Genomic DNA, 17,022 nt, shown 5'->3' on the forward strand with positions numbered 1-17,022 from the left:
GCTTGGTTGTGTTTTTCTATCCACTTCAGTATTAAAATCGAACGTCAACACAATATCTGTGTTTCTGGCCCCTGACTTGTAGATCTTACCATATTCCTATACACTATGCTCTATTAATACTAAATTACTAGCAGCAGGTACATAACACCTTGTTATGTTTCTTTGCCTTTACAAATGTTTCTTCTTTTGCTTGTAATGTTTTGTCCTTAAATGGTTGATACATACTTTCTTCAAAGAAGACAGTCACATGAGACATCTACTTTGAGATTCTTCCCACCTACTTTTTACCTTTCTCATGAAACCTCCTCTCCCCCTTTACCGTTTCTACTGTACTTATCACACTGTAGTTTAATTTTCTTTTTATTTATTTTTTCCTACCTAGACTGAAAACTCCTTGAAAGAAGGATCATGGCTTGATCTCTGTCACAGTGCCTAGCATATGCACTCAGTGGAGCTTTGTTGAAGAAGTGACAAACGAATGTATAGAAGTAGAATGTAAAAGCATATGTCCTAGTATGCATATGTACACTCAAAACTTTGAAAATGATTCTTTTTGTTTTGACTAAATGTGAGATAGTTTTTCCTTTTAATACCCTTCTTAGTTTATATTTTGAAAAATAATGTGTATATGCAGTTCCTAAAGTGGACAAATCATTAATATAAAGATTCATTGTTGAATGATTTAAAAATGTGTGTTTGGACTTCTTGGGTTGCTAAAAAACTTTAATACTTATTTGAACACTTGAAAGAAAAAGAAACAGTAATCCGTAGGAGCTACACCACACTTTGGCATGTGGTATGCATTTGCTGAAGCAGAGGCCTGCCATATGCCATATGTGATGTGCCACCCAACTTTGCCATCATGTCAGTGAATTCATTGTATCCTGCAGCCAAGCCACATGGGTATGACATGCCTTACACTTCAGTATTTCTATGAACATTTTTCCACTTAATTCTGTCACACATGGTATCCATAATCTGTTAGGATGAGTTCTGCCCATTTTGTCACCTTTAACATCTGAAAGCTCTTATGATGGTGCCAAATTGATTGTTCTTCTGATTTGAATCAGATGTGAGTCATTCTGGGCGAAATTTTTAAAAGGATTTCCAGTAGTCACTTTTCCATGAAAATTGAAACAAGAATGGGTAATGACACATATAAGAGATCACTTGGAGTGTGGTTAATTACATATGAGATTATTTCTTACTCACATATACATGACTAAATATTTATTGAACCTCCATAATGTGCCAAGCACTGTGCTATAGGCTGAGGAAGAAAAATAAGAAAAACTACTAAACTAGGATTCTCCTCCTCAAGGAGGCTGTGGGAAAATGGAAAAAAAAAATAAAATAAATTATAATGAAGTTTTTATTTTATTCAATTCATATTATCTTGTTATTTAAAAGTGATCTTTAAATAAATGTCCACTCACATTTTCTTCTTGCCATTTCAACAAAAGCAAAATAAAGCCTATAATAGAGCTATTTAATTTTTTTAAGACAGAATGCCATAGAGCAATTTAGAATTGTAGAGAAGAATCAGGAAAATTTTGTGTGCAAACAAAGCAAACAAAAACTGTGTACCCAGTTTTCTGCATATATTTTCAGTAGAAGTCATTTGGGGACTTTGACAAAAAAAGACTGCATGAAAAACATCTACTAACAAGGCTTTCTGTATGTTATTTGAAAGAAAAGAGGGTTTTTTTTTAAACTTTTTTAAAGACATATGTTTTGGTGGTCATATTAAGAAAAAGTACTGTCCTCAAAACAAATGTAAAATAAACACTGAAGACATTTATCTTTTTAAAAGAATATCATAATTAGTAAGAAAATGAGTATAGCCTGAAATAGTGGCGTAGGCAATTTTCTAAACTAATTTTTAAATCAAGATGAGAATGTGTGTGAACTAGTTAAAGTTTGTGAATAACCATTGTTTATGAATGGAAAAGACTAATTTTCACAGACCTTGACATTGCATGCCAATCAGAATTGAATTTCTGAACATAGGAACTTTGCTTACTATTCCGTGTATATTTCTATAGGCATTCATTCAATTTGACTGTATGGCACTCACTAAACTGTGTTAGCATGTTTTTATCATAATGAGAATTGCTTTAAAATTGAAGGTAGATTTTTCGTTTGAATGTTTATTTGTCCTATCAAAAATATTAGCAAACATGATTATTTAATATTATATCAATCATCTAGAGGTATAATGTAATAAAAATATCCACAATATACATATTATCCATTAATTGGTTCCTAATGGTTAGTTAATCCTACATTAAAAGCATGGCACATAGGCAAAAATTAGAAAAGATGCACCTTCCTGGATTAAAGTGAGAAAGCTATTGAATTCAATAAGACATAAAGTAAAAGTCGTGTCTGACTCTTTGCGACCACATGGACTATAGAATCCATTGAATTCTCCAGGCCACAATACTGGAGTGGGTAGCCTTTCCTTTCTCCAGGGGACCTTCCCAACCCAGGGATCAAACCCAAGTCTCTTTTATTGCGGGCAGATTCTTTATCAACTGAGCCATCAGGGAAACCCATAACAAATCATAAAAGAAAGGTTAGGATTTAAAGAGCATTGTTAATTTTGTATATAAAAAAACAAATTGAGAGTTAATGAATTAACATTTGCTGAATATGGTACTATTGACATCATACATTTAACCTGCATCTCCTTCACACATACTCAAAAATAATTTCACAAGTTAACTAAGGGAAAAAATTGATAGCATCAGTTTTTGAGGGGAGAATAATTATTTATATCCTAGTTTTAATTAATGTAAGACACCTCAGAATTGGAAAAAATAAACATAATATACATGCTTAAAAAATAAAAACAATTGCCCTAATGCCATTTTGATAAAACGAAACACCAAATATTCTCTGGACTCTCACAATTCTAGGAAACTTACTTTTAGATGAATATTTATACTAAGATAACTTTTTTATCCAAAACATATAATTTCTACCTGCCCCTGGTACCTCTAGTCAATTTTATGCATAACACAGTCAGCACACTAATTGAATTGGCAGTAATACAGGAGCAATAGAAAGATTCAGGCAGCTATAGACACAGAAAATGCTTCAACCTATTTAATAAAGATGGAAGCAGTAACAGGTTCATAAAGCAATGTGTAATAGCTAGGGCTGTGAAACTGGCTAAATCAAACCTCTATCACACACCCTCACCAGTGGCCAAACTGAGTTTTCATTCCTGTTAAAATGAGTAAGACAAACATTTACAAATTCATTATTGTCTATTACTGTCTTCCTTCAGAAATATTGCTTGTATTTCATATATCTCTACAGATATTTTAGGGACGCCTGAATAAACTGATGTAGTAGAAAGAACGCTGGCTTGGGAACTGTGAGACTTGGGTCCTTGACATTAAATATATCTAGGATCTTGGAAAAGTTAGCATCTTGGTGTATTAATTTCCTATACTGCAACATGAGAAACTTTGTAGATGACACTTACGGTGGTCTGTATCTCTAACATTTGTAATTATATCAATGATCAGAAAGCACTTTATAGTACTATTACTGTTTATAATTATGTATAATAGCTTTAGATTTATGCATGTAGGCAGAGCTGAAACCTAAGCACTGAGAGCCTCATCCTTAGTATTCACTGTACTCACCTTCATATTTTCTTTCCTTCTTTTGTTCCTTTTTTCATCCTTCCTTCCAGTTCTATAGAGTAGAACAACATGTAGGAATTTAATTTTTTGTTTTGGTATATTGGGGTGTGTGTGTGTGTGTTTGTACATGTGTGAGGGAACTGACCATAGAAATTTGCATCAGGTTCCCCAGTGATGATGGTGGAAAATTTCAACCACATAAAAATTCCTTCTGAGTTTTCTTTAACCCATAGAATCTCAGTTTTTTTGTTTCCTCTTCTCATGTCACACCTAGACATTAATTTATTGTTTTCCTATTCTGTCCTAAAATTTAAATTATATACCTCCTTCTGGTTGGATATCAGTTCAGTCAGTTTAGTCTCTCAGTTGTGTCTGACTCTTTGCGACACCATGAATCACAGCACGCCAGGCCTCCCTGTCCATTACCTACTCCCGGAGTTTACTCAAACTCATGCCCATCGAGTCGGTGATGCCATCCAGCCGTCTTATCCTCTGTCTTCCCTTTCTCCTCCTTCCCCCAATCCCTCCCAGCATGAGGGTCTTTTCCAATGAGTCAACTCTTCACATGAGGTGGCCAAAATATTGGAGTTTCAGCTTCAGCATCAGTCCTTCCAATGAACACCCAGGACTGATCTCCTTTAGGATGGACTGGCTGGATCTCCTTGCAGTCCAAGGGACTCGCAAGAGTCTTCTCCAACACCAGACTTCAAAAGCATCAATTTTTCATAGAATTAATCTGATATATGGAGAAGAAAAAATTCTGATAATACTAGGGAACTTAAATGATTAACATTGTAATCATGTTTTCCTGCCTTATCAGAAGTAAAATTATTAAAACTTTGAAGAGGTAACTACTTTTGGGTAACTAATCAATGATTTTAAGTTTATGGGATAAAAAAAAGAATAACATCTCATAGACCTTTAGCTGAATTACTTGGGTAAGTATTTGCTCATCCACATTTTTAATATTTTAGACAATAGATTGAATTTACTTCTTAAAACTGAGAAATCTCTTTTCTGCAAGTATAGCTCTGTTTTGAAAACAGAAAATAAGGAAATGTTGTCCTGATGTGTCCTCATGTCTTTTCTCTTTTTCCTCCAATGAAACCAGACCCATCTTTTTTAAGGTAAATATTTACAGACTTTTCAGGATTAGCCATTTTCTATATGATCACACTCACCTGAGTTTATAGTTAAATCTTCAAAAATTCAAGAGTTTGTCATCGAGAGGTTTCAGATGGGTTTGGAGTTTTAGGGCAGTAACCGGCATTTAGGAATCTTTAGTAGACTCCATTCCCATAATTAAACTCAAATAAGGATCCACCTATGCTATCATGCATAAATTTCTATTTATTGTAACACATTTTGATGTGAAGTTGACTATCAGCAAAATCCTTTTTGGAAAGGTTGACAAACTTCTTAGTTTCCCAGTTCATGTAAAAGTTATTTTTATACTATGTCATGACACATTAATTATGCAATTGCATTAAGTCTAAAAAAAGTGTCCATACCTTAATTTAAGATAACTTTTATCTGAGAGTTTAGCAAATCATAACATTTTTGCTGATGGATAGTCTTACCTTAGAGGCTTCCCAGGTGCTGCAGTGGTGAAGAATCTGTTTGCTGCAGGTGACAGGTTTGATCCCTGGATCAGGAAGATTCCTGGAGTAGGAAATGGCAATGCACTCCAGTATTCTGGAATACTCTCCACTCCAGAGCCTGACGGGTTACAGTTCATGGGGTCACAGAGTTGAACACAACTGAACATGCACACACAAGTCTTACCTTAAGGTCAATGTGCTAAGTAACTTCAGTAGTGTCCAACTCTGTGCGACCCTGTGGGCTGTAGCCTGCCAGGTTCCTTTTCCATGGGATTCTCCAAGCAAGAATACTGGTGTGGGTTGCCATTTCCTCCTCCAGGGGATCTTTCCAGCCCAGGGATCGAACCTGAGACTCTTTGTTTCCTGTATTTGCAGGCGGGGTTCTTTACCACTAACACCACCTGGGAAGCCCAGGTCAATGCCTGTGGGTTATTCAGGGTGATAGTTGCTGAAGGTTAGGTTGACTGTGAATTTTTTAAATAAAACAACAATGAAGTCTGCCTCATTAATTGAGTATTTCTTTTGTCAGTGATTTCTCTGTGGCATGCACTGCCGTTTGATGATAGCATTTTACCTACAGAGAACTTCCTTCAAAATTGGAGTTAATCCTCTTAAAGCCTGGTGCTGCTTTATCAACTAAGTTTCTGTAGTATTCTAAATCTTGCTTTCTTGTCATTTTACCAACCTTCAAAGAATCTTAACCAGAAATATATTCCATCCCAATAAACCACTTTCTTTGCTCTTCCATAAGTAGCAACTGTTCATCCATTATTGAGAGAAAACAGTTGATTTGGTCACATCTTTAGGCTCCATGTCTAATTCTAGTTCTCTTGCTATATTTCTACCACATCTGCAGTTACTTTTTCCATTGAAGCCTTGAACTGAACCCCCTCAAAGTCACCCATGGGGTTGGAATCAACTTCTTTCAAACTCCTGAGATTGTTGATATTTTGACTTCTTCCCATGAACCATGGGTGTTCTTCACAACTTCTTAGAATGGTGAATCATTTTCAGAAGATTTTAAATTTAGTTTTGCCATATTCATCAGAGGAATTATTATCTATAGCCACTATGGCCTTATGAAATGTATTTCTTTAATGATAAAACATGAAAGTTGAAATGGCTCCTTGATCCATGGGCTGTACAATGAATGTTGTGTTATTAATAGTGGGCATGGAAATAGCATTCATCTCATCGTATATTTCCATCAGAGCTTTTGAGTAACAAGGTTCATTGTCATTGAACAGTAGCTATAGGTCTCAACAATGGGCTTAAAATATTCAGCAAACCGTGCTGTAAACAGATTTGCTGTTATGTAGGCTTTGGTGTTCCATTTACAGAGCACAAGCAGAGTAAATTTAGCATAATTCTTTTGGACCCTAGGATTTTCACAATAGTCAATTAGTGTTGACTTCAGCTTAAAGTCACCAGCTGCATTATTTGCCCCTTACAAGATCATTTGAAGTTTTGAAGCCAGACATTGACTTCTTTATGGTTATAAAATCCTTAAGTAACACTTAATTTTCTTTATAAATAAAAGTAACACTTTTATTTTTTTCAAAATAAGAACTTTCATTTTGCATTTACAACCTGTCTACCTGTTTAGCACAAGGGGCCTAGCTCTTAGCATATTTGTGCTTTTGACATGTCTTCCACACTAAGCTGATAATTTTGAGTTTTTGAATTAAAATGAGAGATATATGACTTTTCCTTTCACTTGAACACTTAGAGGCCACTAAAGGATTATTAAATGTCTTGCTTTCAATATTACTGTATGTCAGGAAATGGAGAGGCTTGTGGAGAGGAAGAAAGAAGGGAGAATGGCCAGTTAGTGGAGAAGTCAGAACACACATATTAATCAGTTAAGTTCACTGTCTTATCTGGGTGCAGTTTGTGATGCCCCAAAACAATTACAATACTAATATCTAAGATCACTGATTACACATTACCATAACAAATATAATAATAATGAAAATTTTGAAATATTGAAAGAATTACTAAAGTATGGCAGAGATGCAAAGTGAGTAAATGTAGTTTAAAACATGGCACCAATAGACTTGATGTAGGCTAGTCACAAACCTTCAATTTATATACCAAAAAAAAAATGATCTGTGAAGAACAATAGAGCAAAATGCAATAAGACAAGTTATGCCTGTATACGGTTTTGCCAAATGACATCAAAGAAAAAAAATGGATTAATATTACATAATTCCTTTTATCCCCTACATTTTGATCAGTCCTTTAAAGTTCTGTAGACTCTAGGCCCTCATCACTTGTAAAGGGATACTAAATTAGTTGTGGCTTGCTTATTCTCTAAGTGAACCTGTAAGCTACAGTATAAATAAGAAAGTGGCATATATAATCATAATATTTTCAAGTTATAGTTTCCATTCATTTTGCTTTTCTAATCTAAAAATATATTACACATAGGTAGGTAGACCACTCTAACCATTGAAATGCTTTAAAAATAATTAGGTATAGAAACCCCCAGATGTGATTTAATGAGTGAGAAAGTCATTGGGTTTTCAGATTGAGAGACAAAAGCTTATTATTAATTAGCCAAAACCTAAGAACTTGAAATGAGTTCTTAAACTCACAAATGAGTTTATTTTTCCTTGATTGCTTTTATCTTTAACTGAAACTTGGATACACAGAATTGAATTTATAACAATATTTGGCTCATGACATAATTATTATGGATATATCCATAACTTTTTTAATGATGAATTTTATGTTATTTCATTCACATCCTTCATAGTATATTCAATCATCATGAACATGCTGTCCAACCTTAAAATTAGTTTCACTCTTCATTACTTGTAGATAACTTCTATAAACCTTCTCTAATTCATCCCTAAGATTTCCCTTCAGACATAGCTACTATTACTGTCATTTTTTCACATATATAATTTATGCAGAAAAAATTATGGTTAGTTTTTACTTGTTTTCCATCTATAGAAGAGAAATATGGCACATATTTTCTACTCAGAATTTCTCTTCCATAACAAATATGTTAACAAGGTTTGTCATTGTTGAGTATGCCTGTTGTTCATTTATTTTTAATTTTGTATATTATTGAATCAGTATACCTTATTTGGTATACTGTTTTTTATCTATTTTCAGTCAATGAGAATTTCAATTTTTATAGTTTTCTAATAATGCAGAGATCACTGCTATAAAAAATCATATTCATGTTTTCTGTTTTACAGTACCTAATGTTGTTGTTTTATGAGATTCAACTATATAAAATATTGCCAAATTGTTTTAGAAAAATGATTTAAAACTTTGACTATAAACTTAGCAATACAAATTGTATATAGACCCTCAAGCCTTTGATAAGGTCAGCCCTTTTAAATTGTGCTACTCAAATTTTTTAAATTGGTATCTCTTTTATGTTTTGCTTTTCTTTGCTTAATAGTGAAATTGAACATCTCTTAATAAGATTTGAATCATAAATATTGTATACTATTCATTCATGGTTAGTAACTTTTTTCTATTGGTTCACTAGTTTTTTAATATTACCTATTATGTATTGCTCTACAAATTTTTTGTGAATAAATATTATAAATGTCTTTTCTTTAATAGTGTCTTTCTTTAGATGTCTTTGATGAATTGATTTTAAATTTAATGATATATTTATTATTCTCCTTTTTGATTAATTTTGTATTTAAGTATATTTCCCAAAGTCAGAAAGATACACACTATATTTTTTATAAACATTAAAAAAAATTTTTCTTTGAACACTCAAATTATTGTCAGTATTTATTTTTATGTGTGAGATGAGTTAGAAATTTTTTTCCAACTTCATTTATTGAATAATTTCTTATTTTTCTAGTGATTTTCCATTTAACTGGTATTATTTCTCAAAGTTTTAAGTAAATGTGAGTCTGACTGTAGACTCTCCTTGGGTTCCATGATCAATTTAGACTATTCCTTCACCAGCACTACTCTATCTTAGTTATAGTGTTTTATAATAACTATAAGATGAGTACTTCCTTATTCTTGTTGTATGTTAGTGGTTCTTTATGACAGTTTACTTCTCCATATATGATTTAGGTTATCCTTTCATTTAAGGAAACTGTTTTCATTTCTTTAACAAATCTTTTTCCCTTTATTTTTCTGAACAATTTATTTTATCCAAATATTGTGTTTCTATTTTTATCTTCCACACCTCTTAAATTTTATCTTTTATCTTTCTTTATCCTATTTTCTTCTGAGAGTTTCTTAATATGATCAGCTGAACAACTTGATCCTCAGCTAAATTTTATCTACTGTCCCTGTTAATCATTTTATTATACTTACATTAGTTATATATTTATATATAATATATACATAGTTATATATATTAATTATATATTTACAAAAATATTTTCACTTGGCTATCTTTTAATCAGTTTATTATTCTCTTTGAAATTTGTATTTCCTAACATAACTCATTTTTTAATTTTTAAATTTTTGGTCTGACTATTCTAATATTTCTGCTTCAGATGTATATAATGTCCAAACTTTTTTCTTTGGAGGGGAACAATTCTCTTTAAATGTTTAGGTTTTCTTTTTAGTCCAGGAGTGCTTATTTTCCTGAGTCTGTCACTTATTCCTGTAATACATTTTAAGAGAATGAAAGCTAGAACTTAGTTCAAGTGAGGTCAAAGAGGCCATGGAAATAAGTCCATAGATGGAAAGCTCCAGCACATAAAACCATTATTAATTACCTGTATTTCTTATCATTTCCACAAGATCGGGTTTAGGAAATCGCCTTAACACCCTGTAGAAGAGCACTGGGAAAAGGCAATGGCTCTGTATTATCAGTGGGAAAATAGAGAAAGTCATAAAATAAAAATAAAACTGATCACTTCTCTCCTGTGTCAACACCTCACTAAGAAGCTTCTGTGATGCTCTGATATCATCCATTGATTTCAGTCAAAAAGCAGCTAGTGATGGATCCAAGGTGTTGGTGCTAGGAGGGAGCATGAAATATGTGCAGAAATAACAGGTTTTAACTATTTTTAATCTGTTTTATCATTGCCTCAACACCACATCAACATTGATTGGATCATTGAGAAAGTAACAGAGTTCCAGAAAAACATCTACTTCTGCTTTATAGACTATGCCAAAGCCTTTCACTGTGTGGATCGCAACAAACTGTGGAAAATTCTTAAAGAAATGGGAATACTAGACTACCTGACCTGCCTTCTGAGAATTCTGTATGCAGGTCAAGAAGCAACAGTTAGAACTGGACATGGAACAACAGAGTGGTTCCAAATTAGGAAAGGAGTGTGTCAAGGCTGTATATTGTCACCCTGCTTATTTAACTAATATGCAGAGTACATCATGAGAAACGCTGGGCTGGAGGAAGCACTAGCTGGAATCAAGATTGCCAGGAGAAATATCAATAACCTCAGATATGCAGATGGCACCACCCTTATGGCAGAAAGTGAAGAGGAACTAAAAAGCCTCTTGATGAAAATGAAAGAGGAGAGTGAAAAAGTTGGCTTAAAGCTCAACATTCAGAAAACTAAGATCATGGCATCCAGTCCCATCATTTCATGGGAAGTAGATGGGGAGACAGTGGAAACAGTGTCAGACTTTATTTTTGGGGGCTCCAAAATCACTGCAGATGGTGATTGCAGCTGTGAGATTAAAATACACTTACTCCTTGGAAGGGAAGTTATGACCAACCTAGATAGCATGTTAAAAAGCAAAGACATCACTTTGACAACAGAGGTCTGTCTGGTCAAGGCTATGGTTTTTCCAGTAGTCATGTATGGATGTGAGAGTTGGACTGTGAGGAAAGCTGAGCACAAAAATTTGATGCTTTTGAACTATGGTGTTGGAGAAGACTCTTGAGAGTCCCTTGGACAGCAAGGAGATCCAACCAGCCCATCCTAAAGGAGATCAGTCCTGGGTGTTCATTGGAAGGACTGATGCTGAAGCTGAAACTCCAATACTTTGGCCACCTCATGTGAAGAGTTGACTCATTGGAAAAGGGATTGGGGGGGATTGGGGGCAGGAGGAGAAGGGGACAACATAGGATAAGATGGCTGGATGGCATCACCGACTTGATGGGCATGAGTTTGAGTAAACTCCAGGAGTTGGTGATGGACAAGGAGGACTGGTGTACTGCGATTCATGGGGTCGCAAAGAGTCGGACACAACTGAGCGACTGAACTGAACTGACCTGAACTGATGATCCTATTACCATTTTCTTACTTGTTTAGGGTTCACTTTCTTTAGGTCTTTTCCTTGTCTTGTTTTCTGTCTAGAGAAGTTCCTTCAGCGTTTGTTGTAAAGCTGGTTTGGTGGTGCTAAATTCCCTTAACTGTGGCTTGTCTGAAAAGCTTTTGATTTCTCCATCAAATCTGAATGAGAGCCTTACTGGGTAGAGTATTCTTGGTTGCAGTTTCTTCCCTTTTGTCACTTTAAATATAGCATGCCATTCCCTTCTGGCTTGTAGTGTTTCTGTGGAGAGAAATCAGCTGAAAATCTGGTAGAAGTTCCCTTGTATGTTATTTGTCATTTTTCCCTTGTTGCTTTTAATATTTTATCTTTGTCTTTAATTTTTAGTTGATTTGATTACTATGTGTCTCAGTGTATTCCTCCTCGGGTTTATCCTGTCTGGTACTTTTTGTGCTTCCTAGACTTGATTGACTATTTCCTTTCCCATGTTAGGGAAATTTTCAGCTATTATCTCTTCAAATATTTTCTTGGGTCCTTTCTCTCTCTCTTCTCCTTCTGGCATCTCTAAAATGTGAATGTTGATGCATTTAATGTTGTCCAAGAAGTCTCTTAGGTGGTCTCCATTTCTTTTCATTCTTTTTTCTATATTCTGTTCTGCAGCCGTGATTTCCAACATGTTGTCCTCCAGGTCATTTATTCGTTCTTCTGCCTCAGTTATTCCGCTATAGATTCCTTCTAGTGTATTGTTCATCTCTATTTGTTTTTGCTTTAGTTCTTCTAGGACTTTGGTAAACATTTCTTGCATCTTCTCCATTTTTTACCCCAGATTCTGGGTCATCATCACTATCATTATTCAGAATTCTTTTTCTGGAAGGTTGCCTATCTCCACTACATTTAGTTTTTTTTTTTGGGGGGGGGGGTATCTTTCCCCTTCATCTGGGACATTGCTTTCTTCTTTTTCATCCTGATTAACTTTCTGTAATGTGGTTTTTGTTCTAGCCACTATGGGATTGTGGTTTTTGTTGCTTCTTCTGTCTGCCCTCTGATGGAGGAGGCTAAGAGGCTTGTGTAAGTTCCTGATGGGAGGGACTTGCGATGGGGAAGACTGGGTCTTAGTCTGGTGGGCAGGGCCTTGCTCAGTAAAGCTTTAATCCAATTATCTGCTGATTTGTGGGGTTACACTCCCTCATGTTAGTTATGTGGCCTGAGGTGACCCAGCCCTGGGTGTATGGGCTTTATGGTAGGGTTAATGGTGAGTTCCAAGACAGCTTATATCAAGGGGGTCTTCCAAGATTGCTGTTGCCAGTGTCCCCATGCAGGTTGTAAGACCCTGCCAAATACCAAAGATAAATCAGAAAGTATTAATGTGTTTGGAAATTAATAAATACCCCTGGAAAGAGTTAACATTACGCAAGAACATGCTTATTAAATCTTTGTTCAGGCCTCCTTGTTGGCTCAGACAGTAAGGAATCTGTCAGCAATGCAGAAGACCTGGATTCAATCCTTAGCATATGATGTTAAATTTTGAAATTTGTTATTTTATTTTATAGACTATAACTCTGGATTTTGTACTCTAAAGTTAAATAATATATTCATTAGGTCTGCATCAATATTGCCTTATTCTGTACACTTTTAAATTCTCATTTCCATTAGTTTGATTCATTCTTAGGAAGTTTTCTGATTCGTCTCACATGTCCATTGGCTGGGTCCAGGTTTTTCCTCCTAACCTCTCAACAACTCGTTAACTTATTTAGCATTTATGTTCTTTAGCTGTTTAGTTTGCTGTTAAAAAAAAACTTAAAAAAAATAGATTGAAGTATAACTTAATACAGAAAAGTGTGTAAGCTTAGATAAACCTCTATGTGTACAGACCAGTGTATAGTGAGTACAGATTGTATAACCATCACCTGGTCAAGAATTGGAACATGGACAGCATCTTGAAGCCCTTAATAGTTCCTATGGGTCAAAGGAGCAATCAAGGTGGATATTAGGAAATATTGATCATAATACAAATCAAATTTTGCAGAATGAACTTAACCATGATTAAGAGACAAACAAGTCTGGACATGTCCTGCAAACTCATCAGTGGGATATTATCTAAAATTTTGAGCCATAACCTTGTATGGTAACCTTGCATGGTATTTAAAGAAGCTTAAATAGGCATCAAGGAACTGCAGTCAATAAATTCAAATATAAAATTATTTTAGTAGCTTAGAAGTGAGGCTTTTATATACAGATAGAGAGCCACAGTGAAGATGTAAGTGAGATGGTGTGGAAAGATATAAAGTAAGAAATTATGGACTGTAATGTGTCAATTACTTGGCTGATGGTGAAGGAGTGAAAGGGTAGCATTACGACTTTGTTTGTGAGTGGCAGTGACGTTTGAGAGAAATAAAGAAGCAGAGAAATGAGTTCAGATAGATGGGCATTAATTATTTTCGTCTCAATCTCATGGTTATAATAATTTATTTTTGTCATTAAAACAAAAAATAGATTTGCGTCTGATAATAGATTAGCATCATATAGAAATCTTTAAAAAATATTTTTTAAAAGTGGTTTGGTCTTTCTGTACAAAGAAGAAAGTCTGCAGTACATACTGGATGACTGTATTTAGATCATCCACCCTCAACCCAATTAGAATGTACAGTGTCTAATTTACACAAATATCAGAAATGCTTAAACAAATTCAGAACCACTTATGACAATTGACAGAGGTAATTCTTAAACTGGAATCACATTCACATTTATTATGCATATTTCTTTGGGTACTTACCAACTGAATGCCATCCTGAGAAAAAGTGAGTGGCAATTTTCAGAGAGGCTTTACATATATGTGGTCCACAGGAGTTGTTAGAGGAGCAGTCTTCTAAGTTGTATCTCTCTTTAGTTGCTATTTGAGACGTGAAAATGATGGGGTCATTTCATTCTTGTAGATCTTAATACCTTGGAAACGTGTCCCTGTACTTGGAAAAACATCAGGCGATTACATTAGGAGACAATTTAGAGAGAACAATTCCAGGCCTATTATTTGTCTGCTGCTTCTGAACAGAATCAAGGATCAGGTTTTGCTACTTTTGAAAATAAGGGTCCGTTGACACATTGATGGGATGTGCTTGGTATTCTAACTGTTTAAGATCACTTTCTTCTACTTCACATGAGACTTCTGTTTGGCACTAACATTGATGTCATGATTTGGATACCCCTCCCCTTTTTTTTTCTTAAATAGTTGTTGTTTTTGTTCAGTCACCACGTCTTATTGAATTCTTCATGACCGTATGGACTGCAGCACGCCAGGCTTCCCTGTCCCTCACCATCTCCCAGAGTTTGCCCAAGTTCATGTCCATTGAATCGGTGATGCCATTCAACTGTCTCATTCTCTGTTGCCTCCTTCTCCTTCTGCCTTGACTCTTTCCAAACATTAGGGTCTTTTCCAATGAGTTGGCTCTTCCCATCAGGTGGTCAAAGTATTGGAGCTTCAGCATCAGTCCTTTCAATGAATATTCAGGGTTGATATCCTTTAAGATTGAATGGTTTGATCTTGCTCTCCAAGGGACTCTCAAGAATCTTCTCCAGCGCCACAATTCTTTGGCACTCAGCCTTCTTTATTGTCCAGCTTTCACATATGTACATGACTACTGGAAAGACCATAACCTTGACTATATGGACCTTTGTCATCAAAGTGATTTATTTGCTTTTTAACACACGGTCTAGGTTTGTCATAGCTTTCCTTCCAAGAAGCAATCGTCTTCTAATTTCATGGCTGTAGTCATCATCTGCAGTGATTTTAGAGCACAAGAAGAGGAAATCTGTCACTGTGTTCCCCTTTTCCCCTTCTACTTGTAACCTTGTTTTCTAATTTTGTTTTTCAAATTCTACAACTTCCATTTCAGCATCATGTGTGTACAAAGATCTTACATGTGAGAAAAATGTGGCTTGGATACATGGGATAGAGGAATTGATGGTTAAAATTTTCAATCTTGCAACTCTGATACTTTTTCTTTGAAATAGGAAATCATTTTACTTTAATTAAATTTAGTTAAGCTAATAAGGAATTTAAATATAGATATATTGATTAAAATTATTCTAAATTAAAAATTTAGGAAAATGTACCTAAATTGCTTTGAGTGACTAGAGTTTTTGTTTCCATGAAATTATGCAAAGCAATTCTTCTAAAAATTGATAATATTGATATAACATAATACATAACATATAATTGGTATTAATGTATTATCTTTAGTTATAACTAACAGGAAAGATTACAGATCTTGGTCTGCATTATCACAGAGTTCAAATTAATAATTTTAATTCATGAGTTCTTACTGTGTAATTCTTTAAGAGATAAAGTTTGAAATTTTGAGGAACTTCATTTTATACAGTATCCAGTGGGTGATTCTATACCCTGATTTCTTTCACAGAGTACTTTAATACATGAAGCCCTGCAGAAGACACTCTCAAGATCAGTGAGGTCACCACATATGAAGGTGTGTTTCTGCTATTGAATCAGTCAGAAGGTAAGAACTCTATCAAGCAAGTCACCAGGGGCTGTGTCACAAGTTTTCCCAGTGACACTTTCTCTATCCATGTTGCAAATGTGTCTGACACTAACTGTGACTCTAATAACTTAGCATTCATTTCTTCTGATATTTTGACCCTAAAGTAAAACATGGCAGCCTGGGACAAAGAGATTTGGTGTTCTCATCCTGAATCACCCCACATGGGCTACTGGTAAACACTGCAACGAATCATGGATAGCTGGCATGATTAGGTCCTCTGCCCTAATTTGTTTTTTAAATTTTCATTCAGGCAGTGTAACTTCATTGCATCCCTGCAAGTAAGACCCCAGGCATTGTTTGAGGCAGATTTATAGCCAAGTAAGGCAACCATTTCAGACTACAGAGAAATCCCTTTATTTGCACAGTATCTGAACTTTTCTTCTTAGTTGGGGAAAGTTGATTTCATATAATATTACACTTTCATTTTTAAAGACAGTTTTTTGTTGTTGTTGTTTGCTTGTTTGTTTGTTTTTTTCCATGTGTCTGATTGAGGGAAATTATAGCGGGATGTGAAGAAGCAACCAGCATTCATTATCATCTCTAGTCAAAGTTTCAATGAAAATCAATGTATAAAAACTCTCTTTAATATCTTTTACTGTTATTCTTTACACAATTTCCCTTTCCCTGTTAAAAGGTAAAAAGAGTTCAGCAGATTGACTCCAGGTGAGGATATGCATTCTGACAAAGGGCTGGAAGTAAGATGGAGAAAGAATGTATCATGTCAGACACCTTCAGTCATACTGTTGATAAAACAAATCTTGTCGAGTACTAGACAGCTACTTTCCTACCACACCGCCTCTCCTGTTCAAACTACAGCATTATAACCTGGCAGATTAACTTTTAACAGACAGAAATGTTGCCTACTTAATACTGCTTGAAGAGTAAACAGTCCAACTGGACTATTAAGAAACTTTGACACCCATAAGCAATTTATAAAAACTTTATTTGACACAGTGAAAACAAATCAACTGAAAGATTTTAAGTAAGAACATATTGGAAAGAAAACCTATTTCCTAGGAAAGGATAACAGAG

The 17,022-nt window shown here is 34.8% G+C and overlaps 1 long non-coding RNA gene across 1 annotated transcript in view; it reads left to right on the forward strand.

Moving 5' to 3' along the window:
• LOC110134834 (uncharacterized) overlaps positions 1-15,942 on the forward strand; it is a 201,466-nt gene extending 185,524 nt beyond the window's left edge. Inside the window, exon 3 of the long non-coding RNA XR_002313181.2 lies at positions 15,853-15,942. This is a non-coding gene — a long non-coding RNA (uncharacterized lncRNA). The remainder of the gene's footprint in view (positions 1-15,852) is intronic.
• The last annotated feature ends 1,080 nt before the right edge of the window (positions 15,943-17,022 follow it).

The sequence above is a fragment of the Odocoileus virginianus genome, chromosome 19 (genome assembly GCF_023699985.2).
Source record: "Odocoileus virginianus isolate 20LAN1187 ecotype Illinois chromosome 19, Ovbor_1.2, whole genome shotgun sequence".
Classification (NCBI taxonomy): Eukaryota; Metazoa; Chordata; class Mammalia; order Artiodactyla; family Cervidae; genus Odocoileus; species Odocoileus virginianus.